The sequence below is a fragment of the Gopherus flavomarginatus genome, unplaced genomic scaffold (assembly GCF_025201925.1).
Source record: "Gopherus flavomarginatus isolate rGopFla2 unplaced genomic scaffold, rGopFla2.mat.asm mat_scaffold_44_arrow_ctg1, whole genome shotgun sequence".
Lineage (NCBI taxonomy): Eukaryota > Metazoa > Chordata > Testudines > Testudinidae > Gopherus > Gopherus flavomarginatus.
This window is the reverse complement of record NW_026115088.1, coordinates 1,795,984-1,809,473: the sequence shown is the minus strand read 5'-3', so window position 1 is coordinate 1,809,473 and position 13,490 is coordinate 1,795,984. Positions and strand designations below refer to the sequence as shown.

General features: G+C 53.5%; 1 protein-coding gene across 1 annotated transcript in view; it reads left to right on the top strand.

Moving 5' to 3' along the window:
• The window catches only part of LOC127042466 (zinc finger protein 560-like), a 307,892-nt gene extending 297,069 nt beyond the window's left edge, over positions 1-10,823 (top strand). The window contains exon 6 of the mRNA XM_050935892.1: positions 10,786-10,823. The gene's annotated coding sequence lies outside the window, so the exon portion shown is untranslated. The remainder of the gene's footprint in view (positions 1-10,785) is intronic.
• The last annotated feature ends 2,667 nt before the right edge of the window (positions 10,824-13,490 follow it).

Genomic DNA, 13,490 nt, shown 5'->3' with positions numbered 1-13,490 from the left:
GAGTCTCCCTCAATTACATCATGTAATAGCAGACAGCTAAAATGGGACACATTTTAGAAGTGCTTAAATACAAACGCTAAACGTCTAAGTACTAAGACTGGTGAATTTGAGTGCCTGGTATTGAGTGACGATATTGATAGGATAGGCATCACAGAAACCCTTGCACCCCCTCCTGCACCCACATGGGGAGACTGACCTGTGTGCATGGAGCAGCTGGCATTGCTGCCCCCCACTCCTCCCTGGAACGCTGCTCATCTGGGCACCCCTAGGGGCTGTGGGATGTGGGGGCAAGAAGTGAGATCATCCGAGCTCCCTGCATCCAGGTCACTTTCCTCAGCCGGGCTGCATAGCGGGAGGGCAGAGAGCAGCAGCTTCTGATGCTCCCCTCACAGCACAGCCCAAGTGGGAAAAGTGACCAGGACGCATGGAGCACATAGGGTTGCTCCTTACTCCCCTCAAACCTCTATGGACCCATGGAGGAGCATTGGGGCAGGGGAGAGCAGTGAGCACCTTTGCACTGCCACACGGTGCCCTTTGACCCCTGGAGCCCTGGGCGGCTATCGGGGGGCACCACCCCTAAGGCCGGCCAGGCTCCCCAGAACGAGCAGCAGAAAACACAGAGACTGGCCACACACTGAGCAGTGGTAGCCTGGGCGGCTCGTAATGGAGGCTCAGGGGGGAGGGGTGTCATAACATTTTTTCCCAGATTTGGACCTTAGCGTCCAAAATATGGGTGTTAGCATGAAAACCTCCAAGCTTAGTTACCAGCTTGGACCTGGTAAAGCTGCCACCAGCCAGGGATTTATACAGTGCCTGGCTCGCTGTGGTCTCCCCAAAACCTTCCCCGGGGGACCCCCAGACTCAGATGCCTTGAGTCTCACAACAAAGGGGAATAAACCATTTCCCTTCCCCCTCCTCCCCTCCAGGTGTTCCCTCCCTGGGTTCCTGGAGAGATATACAGAAGCAAGCTCCGTGAATCTAAACAGAGGGACTCCCCCCTCCCTGTTTCCAGTCCTGGAAATAGAAGTACCAAGATAGCTAATCTCTCTTCCCCCTTACCCAGAGGGTATGCAAAGTCAGGCTAGTAAATCTAACACAACGAGATTTTCCCCCTGACTTCTTCCTCCCACCAATTCCCTGGTGAGCTGCAGACTCAATTCCCTGGAGTCCCCACTAAAGAAAAAATCCAACAGGTCTTAAAAAGAAAGCTTTATATAAAAAGAAAGAAAGGACATAAAAATGGTCTCTCTGTATTAAGGTGACAAATACAGGGTTATTTGCTTAAAAGAAAAAAATGAATAAACAGCCTTATCCAAAAAGAATACAATTTAAACATTCCAGCAACTACACACATGTAAATACAAAAAAAGCCAATATAAACTTATTGTCTTATTATCTTTGTACTTACAACTTGGAAACAGAAGATTAGAAAGGCAGGAGATAGAAAAATCACTCTCATAGCCGAGACGCCACAGACACAAGACAAAGAACAAAGAACTCACACACAAACTTCCCTCCACCCAGATTTGAAAAAGTCTTGTTTCCTGATTGGTCCTCTGGTCAGGTGTTTTAGGTTACTGGTGTTACCCCTTTATAGGTAAAAGAACATTAACCCTTAGCTATCTGTTTATAACAAGGGGGCTCAGCCTCCCCAAACCTTGCACTGCCAAGGGGACAGTGGGGCCCATGATCAGGGGCCCTGGCCAAGTTAGGTCCCCCTGGAAAAGTCTCCACTATGTGAGCCCCAGGGCTGGAGGAGCTCCCACTCCCTGCTACAGCCCGGGGGCTGCAGCAGGGGCACAGAGCTTCTCTGGTCTCAGGGCCACAGCGGGGCAGGGGTAAAGGAGTGATAGGGTGGGGCTGGTGGGGGAAGGGGTGGAACAGAAGTGACAGTGGATGGGGCCATGGGTGGAAGGGGGTAGAGCCACAGACAGAAGGTAGGGGCATGGTTCTGGTGCTGGGGCCCCCACACTTGTTCTCCCTTTCCCGGGGGTTTGGCATCACTAGCCCCGGCTTAGCGAGTAGGGTTCAGTGGTCCCCATAATGTGGGGTGCGACTCCTAGGGGGACACAGAGGAACATTCATGGGGGCACCTCAGGACCTGAGCCAGCCCACATAGAGGGCAGGGAGGGAGCACCACTCTGCCACAGCTCTTCCCCAACCCCACCCTCAGCCTGAGACTCTGGCTCCCAGCCCGGCGTCGACCCCTTTACCCCTGTCCGCACCCCTCACCCCAGCAAGCAACAGCCCCACTCCTCCCAGCCCCGGTTCTTGACCGTGGCTTCCGAGGGGCCACAGCCATGGCTAAGAGGGCACAATGTGAAATGTTTGGGGACCACTGGTTTAGGGTGACGTCCTCAATCACTTCTCTGCAGTCCAATAAAAGCTATTCCTCACTCACCTACCCCTCCATCAGGACGGACTAGGTATGTTCTGCTGCCCTTCACTCATACAGGAAGGAGAATAACATTTCATTCCACTCAATCCTAAAGTCATTTGTAACCCAAGACCATCCCAAACTGGTCATTTTGGGGAAGCGGCCCCATCATGCTGCATAGCTAGGCAGAGTAGGTGTGTCTATGCAAACACGGTCTGTTCCGGAAGTCTTTCTCCAGCTCCTCACTAGGTGAGAGAGGGGAGCTCATTCAGACCCTGCTTTCGCTTTGTATTTAAAAGCTCCTTAGTGTCCCTATCTCTGCCGGCCTTAGATTTCTCCTCCTGTCCCTTTTTTCACAGCTCAGATGAGGTGACCGAGTGGTTACGGTGATGGACTGCTACTCCATTATGCTCTGCCTGCATGGGTTCAAATCCCATTCTCATCAGAGGCATTTAGTCTTCACCCTCCTTTATAGACAACCATCTCCCCCTTTGGTACAATAACAGATCAAACAATGTTGCTTGTGTTACCCAAAATTGGGTCAGTTAGTAAGCTTAGAGAGGACTAATAATGCCCCTCCCCCCAGAGTCTGGCAGAAAGCAGCACATTTATTAGCTTGATAGCTAAGCTCAAAAGAAGGGATGGGGGAGGGTGTCACACTCATACTCACGCTCCCAGGACAGGCCTGGCAGTGGAGATGTCAGGATCCTTTAAGGTAAGTGTCCCACAGCGCAGCGATGGACGGTGCGATGAAGATCAGTCTCCCTGAGGTGCAATAGAATGTAACACAGCGAACCACTGGCCAGATGGGCCGGGTGAAGGGCATTCACTGGAGGTACAAAGGAGAGTGGGAAAGCCACTTCACAGGCATTCAAAGCGGGAAAGGACACAAGCTGGGGGAGTTTAACAGACCTTTTGAGCATACAGGTTATACAGAGCATACAGATCACTGCTGCTCCTACAACATGATAAGTTCTCAAGCAGCATGTTTCTTACTTTGCCCATCTGTCAATTTTGATGATTATTGATGGAAATATTTTGCCATTGGGTTGTGTGTTTACACAGAAATTGACATTTACCAACAAATACACAATTCTTCCAAGCCTGCCTAGTCTGCAGTTGATGGGTTTAGAGGGACACATTCACTCTTCCAGGTCCCCATTCCAGGCCTGTGCTCTCCAGGTTGTCAACTTCCCGCACTGCTGGGATCCTTCCCTCATCACCCCCAAACCACTGCCCCACCCCCACTTCTGGGGTCCCCTCCCTACACTGTCTAACTCCACTGCTGGCAGGATCCCTTCCTGTTCCTTTCATTTCCTGCCTCCACTCTGGGCAAAAGCTCTGCACTCTTCCCACACCAGAAGTTGAACCCAGGCCACCTGGGTGAAAACCAGGAATCCTGACCACTAGCCCATATGGGACTATTGTTGCATCTGACGATGTGGGTATTCACCCACGACAGCTCATGCTCCAATACGTCTGTTAGTCTAGAAGGTGCCACCGGATTCTTGGCTGCTATTATTACTACAACTCAGGCCTTGGCTACACTGGAGAGTTACAGTGCAGGTGGTGGCTTTACAGCGCTGTAACTTACTGCCCGTCCACACTGGCAAGGCACATACAGCGCTGTATCTCCCTGGCTACAGTGCTGCATGTGCTCCACCTCGACGAGAGGAATAAAGAGAACAGAGCTGGTGATGCAGCGCTGGGGTGCCAGTGTAAACAGTGATTAATCTTACTACGCTGTCACTGACCTCCGGAACCTTCCCATAATGCTTTTAAGTAGAGATAACGCTCTTTGTTTTGGTGTGATGCCTCTGTTTGCTTTGTTGTGAGCTCAAGGCTCCCGGAGCTGCTTATCTAAAAACCAAACACAGTTACTGTTTGCAGTGAATGAGCAGAGGCAGGGGGATCCCTTTGGAACACCCACAGCTGGTGTTTGCTTGAGGAGAGAAGCAGCCGGGTGGGCACGGAGAAGCGGGGGTCTGTTTTGGATCAGCGGCTTATCTGGTCTGTGAGGAAAAGAACAAAGGCGGCTATTTGCATTTAGTGAATGAGAGAGGGGTGGGGGAGGAGGCTTGAACTTGCCAGGCAGGGAGCTGACACAGTGTCAGCTCCAAAAATCCACTCGCTCTGTCTCCCCCACGCTCCGTGTCACACTCCACCCCACCCTCCTCTTTTGAAAAGCACATTGCAGCCACTTGAATGCTGGGATAGCTGCCCATAATGCACCACTCCCAACAGCGCTGCAAATGTGGCCATGACAGAGTGCTGGTAGCTGTCAGTGTGTCCACACTGCAGCGCTTTCCCTAAACAGCTGTAGGAAGACAGCTTTAACTCCCAGCGCTGGACAGCTGCAAGTGTAGCCAAACCCTCTCTAAGCCGACCCCTTATGAGAACAGCAGGGACTAGCATGACTAGATGTCCCGATTTTTGGGTCTTTTTCTTATATAGGTGTCTATTAACCCCACCCCCATCCCAATTTTTCACATTTGCTGTCGGATCACCCTAGCAGGGGTTGCACACAGGGCTGCATTAACCTTCAGGTGCTGAGGTTTCCCTCTCTCCATTCCCAGAGCCTGTGATCAGGAAACAGACATCAGGGCTCCCAGGTGCTGCACAGACCATGACTGAGATCAGACCCCATATTATGCAAGGTGCTGTACAAACCCTGGGCAACGCTGAGACACCCAGGAGGTTCCCCTCAATTTCCCTGAGGCTCTGCTGCCCAACTTCTTCTGAATTCCTCTGGCTCACCCCCCCCCACAAAAAAACCCCACCTTTCCAAACAGTCTTTCTTTCCTTGCCCCCTGATTCTGGTTTCACACCCTGGGACCATCTCCTCTCTTTGTCTCTCCCCCTCCAGGTGAAGCAGAAATGGAGGCAACTTCAGCCACTGGAGTCAGCCTCAGCGAGCACTGCAGCCGGCCCCAGGGGAGCGGGGGTGTTTGCAGACACAGGAAGGGAGCAGGGGGTGCTGGGAAGAAGGCGGCAGGAGAACAAAGCTCAGAGACCCAACATGGGGAAATTCCAGGGGGCGGGGCTCTGACACATCCCAGGTGCGGACAGCTCCTGGGGGCGGGGCTCTGGCTCAGGTCGGGGGCAGGGCAGCTCCTCGGGGCGGGGCTCCAGCAGAGAGCAGGGGCGGGGCAGCTCCTGGGGGCGGGGCTCCAGCACAGAGCGGGGGCGGAGCAGCTCCTGGGGGCGGGGCTCTGGCACAGCCCATGGGCAGGGCAGCTCCTGGGGGTGGGGCTCTGGCACAGCCCATGGGCAGGGCAGCTCCTGGGGGTGGGGCTCTGGCACAGCCCGGGGGCGGGGCAGCTCCTGGGGGCGTGGCTCTGGCACAGCCCATGGGCAGGGCAGCTCCTGGGGGCTGGGCTCTGGCTCAGCTCAGGGGCGGGGCAGCTCCTGGGGGCGGGGCTCTGGCACATTGTGACCCGGAGCCCGGGCTGAACAGCTGCTTCGTGGTTCTCCACGTGCTGCCAGCAGCGCTGGAGCTGTCCGAGCCAGAGCGGAACCGCTGTTCTCAGCTGCAGCCAGGATCTGCCCCCGGCCCCGCTGGGATCCAGGTGGGGACAGAGACTGGGGCCCGGGGGTTCCCCTTGGTGTGGCTGGCGGGGGCGGGAGGGGAGAAGCCGGAGCTGCAGGCGGGGGAAGGGCGGTGGGACATTGTGACCCGGAGCCCCCGGGGAATGAGAGGCGCTAGGGGGCAGGAAAGTGACTCTGCCCCAGGGAGCCTGGGAGAAGCCTTGAAGGCGCCTCGGCCCCAGTGGAGCTGCAGGAGGATCCGCCCGCCCGCCCCGCTGGGATGGGGGGGCCGGGGCCCGGCCGTCGTGTGGGGGGGAGGGGCGGATCCCGGGCCAGGCGGGTGGGGGCGGTGTATTAAATCCCTCCCCATAGCAATGTGCTACTCCCGGGCACTGCTCATGCCCAGTAACAGCCGCTGAAGCCGCTGCCCTTCCCCCTGCCCGGACCAGCCGTAACGTTCCGCCGGGCGCTGGGGACGGGGCTGGAGCGGGGCTGGGAAGTAACAGGGAGCGTGGGGGGGGCGGGCGCAGAGCAGGAAATTGATGGGCGGGGGGGGGTCAGGCAGCTGGAGGCAGGGTTCGTGGGGTGCTAAAGGGCACAATCCGGGCTGGGGGGAGGAGCAGGAGTTGAGCTCAGGGGGAGGCGCTGGCAGAGCCCCCCCCTTTGGTGTGAGGGCGGAGGTGTCGAGGGGGGAGGAGAAACCGGAGTTGCAGTGGGGGGAGGTCACTGGGGTGGGGGTGTAGATCTGTCTCTGTGCAGCCAGGACATTCCCGGGGTGGGAGGGAGGTGAGTTAACTGGATCCTGTCCCTGTTTTTGCCACTTCCTCCCACACACACATTCTCTCAAGATTTCCCCTTTTCTCTCTCATTATCACACGTGGCTATAAAATCCAGGGAGATTCTCCTCTCCCCCCCCCAATGATCAGCTCTCTAATTGCCTCTGATTTTCCCTTTTCTCTCCATACTTCTCAAAGGTCAATTTAAAATCTCTCCGATGGGGGGTGGATTTTCCCACCCATTTTATCTGCAGCGATTTGTCCTTGTTTGGGTGGGAAATTGTTGCCCTGGGTCATTCCCCAGAACATGGCTCCCACTGGAGTGGGATGGGATGAGGTTCCCGTTCTCTGCCAGGGCAGGGAAGGGAAGGGAGGAGCACATCCCCCATGGAGACTGCCCAGACCCCATTTCCCAATTCCCCTGCGGCCCCCTTCCATTGTCCAGGGAGTCTTCCAGCTCCCCCCCCCCGCCCTTAAATCAGCTCCTCAAAGGGCTCTGAGCTGCTCACGTGAATGGTTGCCCCGTGGCCGGGGGGGACCATCACATTCTGTTTATGTATTGGACAGTCATATAAAATCCAGTCCAACAGTCCCCCTTTTCCACTAGTTATTTAATAGCAACATCAAATCCCCTCCGATCTTGGTGGTTTTCTCTCATGTTATCAAATGTCGTTTGTGACAGGGTTCTCTCTGCGTGTGTCAAAGATTGATATAAAATACCCCAAACATTTGCCCCACTTCTCTCTAGTTGTTTTATTTCTAATTGAATATGATGGGTTGTTTCCCAATGTGCTAAGATGCAGCCGCCTCTGGGGTGGATCCATGGTGGCTATTATTTGCTAGTGACAGCCCGTGGATCTTTCTTGCCCTCCAGGCCTTCCATTCTCCTGTTAAAGAAGCACTCCCCAGGCTCCCTCTGCCTGTGTGACTGGCCAGCAGGAGGTGGTGTTAACTTTCTAGCCACTTCTCACACTCTGTGAGGTAACACTTGCAGGGGCAGGGAGGGTGTCTGTGTGGGGAGATTGCAGCTGAAGGGGCATTGTGGTAGGGGGAGGCCTCTGGGTGGCTGGGCAGGGGGTACCCTAGTCAGGTTGGTGGGTTGTGGAGGTTTGGGGTTTTCGGGGGTGGTGGTTCTGATGTGCCCATCCCTGAGGCTATGGGTCCTGGAGGTGGGTATCGCTGGGGGCCTGGTGGCTGCAGAACAGTGGGGGTGGGTGTCTCTTGGGGAGGCGGGACAGAGGGTTAGAGGGAGCCTGGTTCTGTGCCAGGGGCTCTGTCTGTGCTTCCCCCGCTGGTTCCTGGTTTTGTTGCCATGCCCAGTGCACAGAGCTGGGGGAGGGGATCCCTGGCACTAGGTGAGGGCATGCCAGGGAAGCAGAGTGATGGGTCGCACTGTAAAGCATCAGGGGGTCACACTGGGCAGAGGAGGGGGTCCCAGGCAAATGTCAGGGTAGATCGTTCTGGAGGGTGGGGAAGTTCCTAGGCAGGCAGTGAGGGACTGAGTTCCCAGTGGGGGGGGGTCCCTTGAGGGGGTCCCTGGCTGCTGGGGGCTCTTGGTGGGGGGGAACCCTTTGGGATTCCCAACCTGGCAATCATGGTGTGGTGGGGGTTCTCTGGCCGGTGGGGCTTTGAGGGGTATCTGGGGTCCCTGGCCAGGGACTCTGGGGGCTGCGTCCCAGGGAATATCTGATGGGATCCTGGCTGGGGGGTGTCTGGGGCCCCTGGCTGGGGGGTCTGGGCTCTGGGTACTAGGGGGTGTCTGGGGGCTGCTGCTAACCATGATCCTTCTCTCTGGTCAACTTGTACCAGAGTCCTGGCTCCTAGTCACCAGGTCACCAAGTCCATTCCCCAGTCACGTGCCCTGTCACTGTGATAACTTTCTGTCCACTTAGCAAACACTGTTAGTGTGAATTCACAGAATTTACTTTTCTCCTCTTTTGAAAACTGCAGGAACTTTCGGTTCCGTTTGGAAAATTTTTGCCCCCAGTCCTTGTCCTAGATCTGCGGGGGTGAGGGAGGTGGGAAGGGAGTCAGCACTGCCACACGATGGTCTTTTCCACAGCGTTCTGAACTCATTCTTTCTGAAATCCGGTGTCATTGAGACCGTTGTTAATCCAGAGTCACTGTATGGAAAGACAAGGAGTGATTCCAGATGGACAGTGGGTCAAATGAGATCAGCCATTCTCCCTGTGAGGAGGGGCTCCCATTAGCTGCTCTCCCCAGAGAGCTAAAGGAGGGAAGCTGCTCATACACTCCGTCCCTCTCTGCTCAGGATATTGGGGTTCAGCTTCCTGGGTCAGATGCTGCAGCCTCCATTGTGATCTGGGAGACCAGGCTTGGCAGCTGCGGCTCCCCTAGTGGGGCTCTGTTCTGGGAAGTGACCTTAATTAAAGCTTCTTCTCTGCCCGGCCCAGGGGATGACTTTCTGCAGCTGGTCCTAGCCCCCTAGGGCAGTCCTGGGCCCTGTTACTACTAAATTCTGAGCCAGAGTCTCCAGGTAACTGAAAGACCTCAGGGAATGTCCTAGGGTCTGGCAAGAAAGTGACTCTGCACAAACAACACCACCTCATTTCTCCTCCCGTTAGCGGTTGCCAGGAGGAAATCCAGCCATGGGAGAGCAAAGCCCCCAGGAATGGGACTGTCCCAGCCAGAGGGGCAGGGAGAGAGGACAGGGGAAGGAGAGACTGAAAGGGGCAGTGGGAGAAATGAATGTGGGGGAGAGATTTCCAGCTCTCTAGTCCACCCAGACACATGTATTGCTGCATCCTGGGGCAGAACCACTTTCCAGTGAACAAAACAAGGATCAGACAGAGCAAAAGCCAGTTCCTGACTCCATATTCCCCCTGCTGGGGTGTGGCTGCCGTGGGGTCAGTGTCTGAGGGAATCCCCCACAGTGACTCCTTTGGTTCTGCTCTTTTCTAGCCTTGTGTTCAGAGAAGGGGTGAGGGGAGAGAGAAGGGAGGTTAAAAATGTGTCTGTGGACTTAGCCTGGCAGGAGGGGCCAGGTCTAAATTGTAATAAACAGATTGAGCATTTCCCAGCATGACAGAATCTAGGGTGTCTGTCTGCAGGGAAAGGGCCTGGGGGAATTGTGATGTGAAATTAACTAAAACCGGTTCTGAAACGCCCACAACTGCCCTTCTCCCCCAGACAGGCTGCAGAATGTTTTGCTCCAGCTCATCCCAGCCTGGCGTGGGACAGGGAAGAGAAATGGCTGCAGTGGAGTCAGTCCAGGTAGAGATTATCGGGGGGTTGCTGGTGGGTTCCTGCTGGAGGAAAGGGAGAGCAAATACACCAGAGGTGGGAAGGTTTGCAGAGTCTGGTTTGGAGGTTGGAGCGGGGCAGGAAATTCACAGCGTGGGGAAAGGAGGAGGCCAGGGTGTGGCAGACCTGCTGGGAGTTATTTACTAAGTGGCCTAGATTCTAGGAACAGACCCAGGAGGTTTGGAGGTGGAAATGCCCTAATTTGTGAAGAGAGAAAATAACCCACCTACATGGAGCTAGTCAAACTGACCAGACTCCTAGTGCTGGAGCCTGACCTCATTAACCATCAGCTGCTGTGAGATATAAAGGGGACACCCATGAGTCAGGCTTATTGGAGCTGCCTCTCCCTTCATATCCCACTCCTCACAATGAGGAGGGTGTTGGGCATCCTACCAGCGAGCTCTCCCTGGACCCTGCTAGGGGCTCCATCTCCTGTATCAGTCAGTGGCTAGTAGGGGGGTGATGGATATGCTGGGAGAGATAAGGGGCTCTCTCTTCATCCCCTCACCCTGGCATTTGCTGGATACTCTGAGCCAGGTCGAGGTGGGACTCTCCTGACTATGATCCACCCAGAGCTTCCATTTGATTCACTCTTCTCTGCCACAAATAGTGGGGCTGTGAGTGGGGCAGCAAGTCCTTAGTGTTGGACTCTTACTCTTTCAGGGGCTGGTGACCTTCAAGGAAATGGCTATGTATTTCACCAGGGAAGAGTGGGCTCTGCTGGACCCCACTCAGAGAGCCCTCTACTGGGATGTCATGCAGGAGAACTATGAGACTGTGACCTCGCTGGGTAAGGGTTCCTGTCCCTTCTGTTCTTGGAAGGGGAAATGAAGAGTGAAGGTTCACGCCACCCCCACAATGCCATCTGTACCCTGTCCTGTTTCAGCATCACCCCAATAGGCCAGTGACACACATAATACCAGAGACCCTCCTCTGCTGCAGAACACTTTGGGAACAGAGCACAGGAGCCGTATTGCACAGTGTCAAATATCTCCTGTTTGCTCAAGTGAAACTGGGGGTTAGGTCTGGCATAACTGTCCCATACCCCTAATCATTTTTGTTGCCCTTTTCTGAACCTTTTCCAATTCCAATATTTCTATTTTTGAGATGGGGTGACATGTGCATGCAGTATTCAAGATGTGGGTGTATCATGGATTTATTTGCTGTTTTTACAAATATGATCTATGAGATATACTGTCATATCTATCACTTTCTTAATTATTTCCTACATTGTTCACTTTTTTTCACTGCTGCTGCACATTGAGTGGATGTTTTCAGAGAACTATCCACAGTGACTCCAAGATCACTCTCTTGAGTGGAAACAACTAATTTAGACCCCATCATTTTGTACGTATAGTTGGGATTGTGTTTTCCAATGGGCTGCACTATGTGCTATCCTGTCATCTAGTACTGCTAAGATCCTGGATTCAGTAATATCCCTGCCCTTCCTGTTCCCTTTCTCCACCGAACCCCGCCAGCCCATGCTTCCTGTTCCCAGCTTCCCCAGGATTCTCGCACTGTCTCTGAACCTCTCTGTCAGCAAGAAGCAGTGCCAGGGACACTTGCCCTCTGTCTGGAGTCTTCGATTTCTGGGACATGGATTTACTTTCTCTGTGTTGTAAGAGGCTCTGTCATAATGAGTGTCTGTGATGTTACCCAGAGTACAATCTGGACTGTTAAATAGCTGTACCTCAGTCCTCCAGCATGGGGTGCCTTTTCCAGTGTTTTCCCGCGAGAACAGCCCCTCTTGGCCAATTAACACACAGTCTCCAGCATGTAACTCACTCCCAGCTACACAGTATTAGACAGCCACTCATGAATTACACCTCAGGAGAAAACCAGCAAATTCTCAAGTGCCCAACTTTCCCCCAGAAATGTGCATCTTGCACTGTCCAGCACGCTACTGAACGACCCAAGCTCATATGAAGTCTGTCATTTCATCAGCGGAAAATGACATGCACCAGCTTGTTATCCCAAACAGAGTTTCCAACACACTTCAATCCACACATACTGGTTAGATGAACAATAAACCAAGCTTGTTAACTACCAAAAACTAAAACTAGGCCCAGTCCATGAAAGGGGCACTCCCAGGAGAGACTGTACAAAGGCTGGAACATGAAACACCTTTGTAAACCTGAGACAGCTGCCTTGGGGACAATGACAGGGAGAATCCCCCAAAGTGACTCCTTTGTTTCTGCTCTTCTCTGGCCTCCGATTGTTCCTTCCAACGTGGAGTACTTTGCACTTGTCTCTACTGAATTTGATCCTATTTACTTCAGATCATTTCTCCCGTTTGTCCAGATCATTTTGAATTTTAATCCAATCCTCCAAAGCACTTACAACCCCTCCCAGCTTGGTGTTGTCCGCAAACTTGATACGTGTAAGAGAGAAACTGTTACTGGGAGGGTTTCCCCATGTGTCAGAGGGTTACACCCTGGTGGGAGGGGGCTAGGCCTGTACTGGAATAAGGTCACTCTGTGCTTCACAGTGTGCTAGAACCTAGAATGTGCATTAGCAGGGGAAAAGCTGGGGGGAATCGGCTTGGGGAATGGACAAAAGCCTAGTCTGAATTCTCACACCTTGCCCTTTTCACCCCAGCAGGCCAGAGAATAACATCCATGTTTCGCTGCAGATCATCTCGTCCTCCCAGGGGCAAGGAAATGGCTGCAATGGAGCTGGCTCAGGTAAGAGATTATCAGGGTGGCGGGCTCTGCTTGGAGGTTGAGGAGCAGTAAATGCATAAGAGGGTGGTAATTGCTAGAGGTGGTGGGAAGCAGGAAATATCTCGGGTGGAGAAAGGGAGGGGACAGCATGTGACAAACCTGCTGAGACTTGTGTAGTGTAGGGCGTTATGGGTTGTCACCCCCAGGAGGCAGTTTGTGGAGCTTCTGGGAACTGCTGTGTCCTCTAACCCTCACGCTGGGCTAGCCCTTCTCACACTGCTTTGCTGGAGATTTCGCCAGCCTCTCCAGGGCCTGTTATCACCCAACACAACAGCAGGTGGCGCCATGCAGCCAACTAAGCTACCTGAGTGCGTTACCTAAGCCACTCAAGGACAGATAGAAGACAAGAGCCAATTTCCCACTCCCCAATCTTGCACACTTGCTGTAGTATAAATCCAGAATGATACCATCTTATAGTGCACAGGGATCTCTATAATACAAGCTCATTAATGTAGTTCCCCTTCCCCTCGATATGGGACAGATGTGCACAACAAGCTGAGATTTTCCCCAGACACTTCACTCAAAATACGCTGGTTAAGATAAAGCATCAAACAAGTTTATTAACTGCAGAAAGATAGATTAAGTGATTATAAGTGATAACAAACAGATCAAAGCAGATTATTTAGCAAATAACCAAAACTCAGACTAAGCCTAACATACTAGATGGATAGAATTTGAATTAGCAATTTCTCACCCTGACTGATGGTACAAGCAGTCCCCCAAGTTTCCATACACAAGCTAGAAATCTCTTGATCCTGGGAGCAGCACTTCCCCCACATCCGTTTTTGTTTCTCAGGTGTTTCCAGAAGTTCTCTTGTGTGG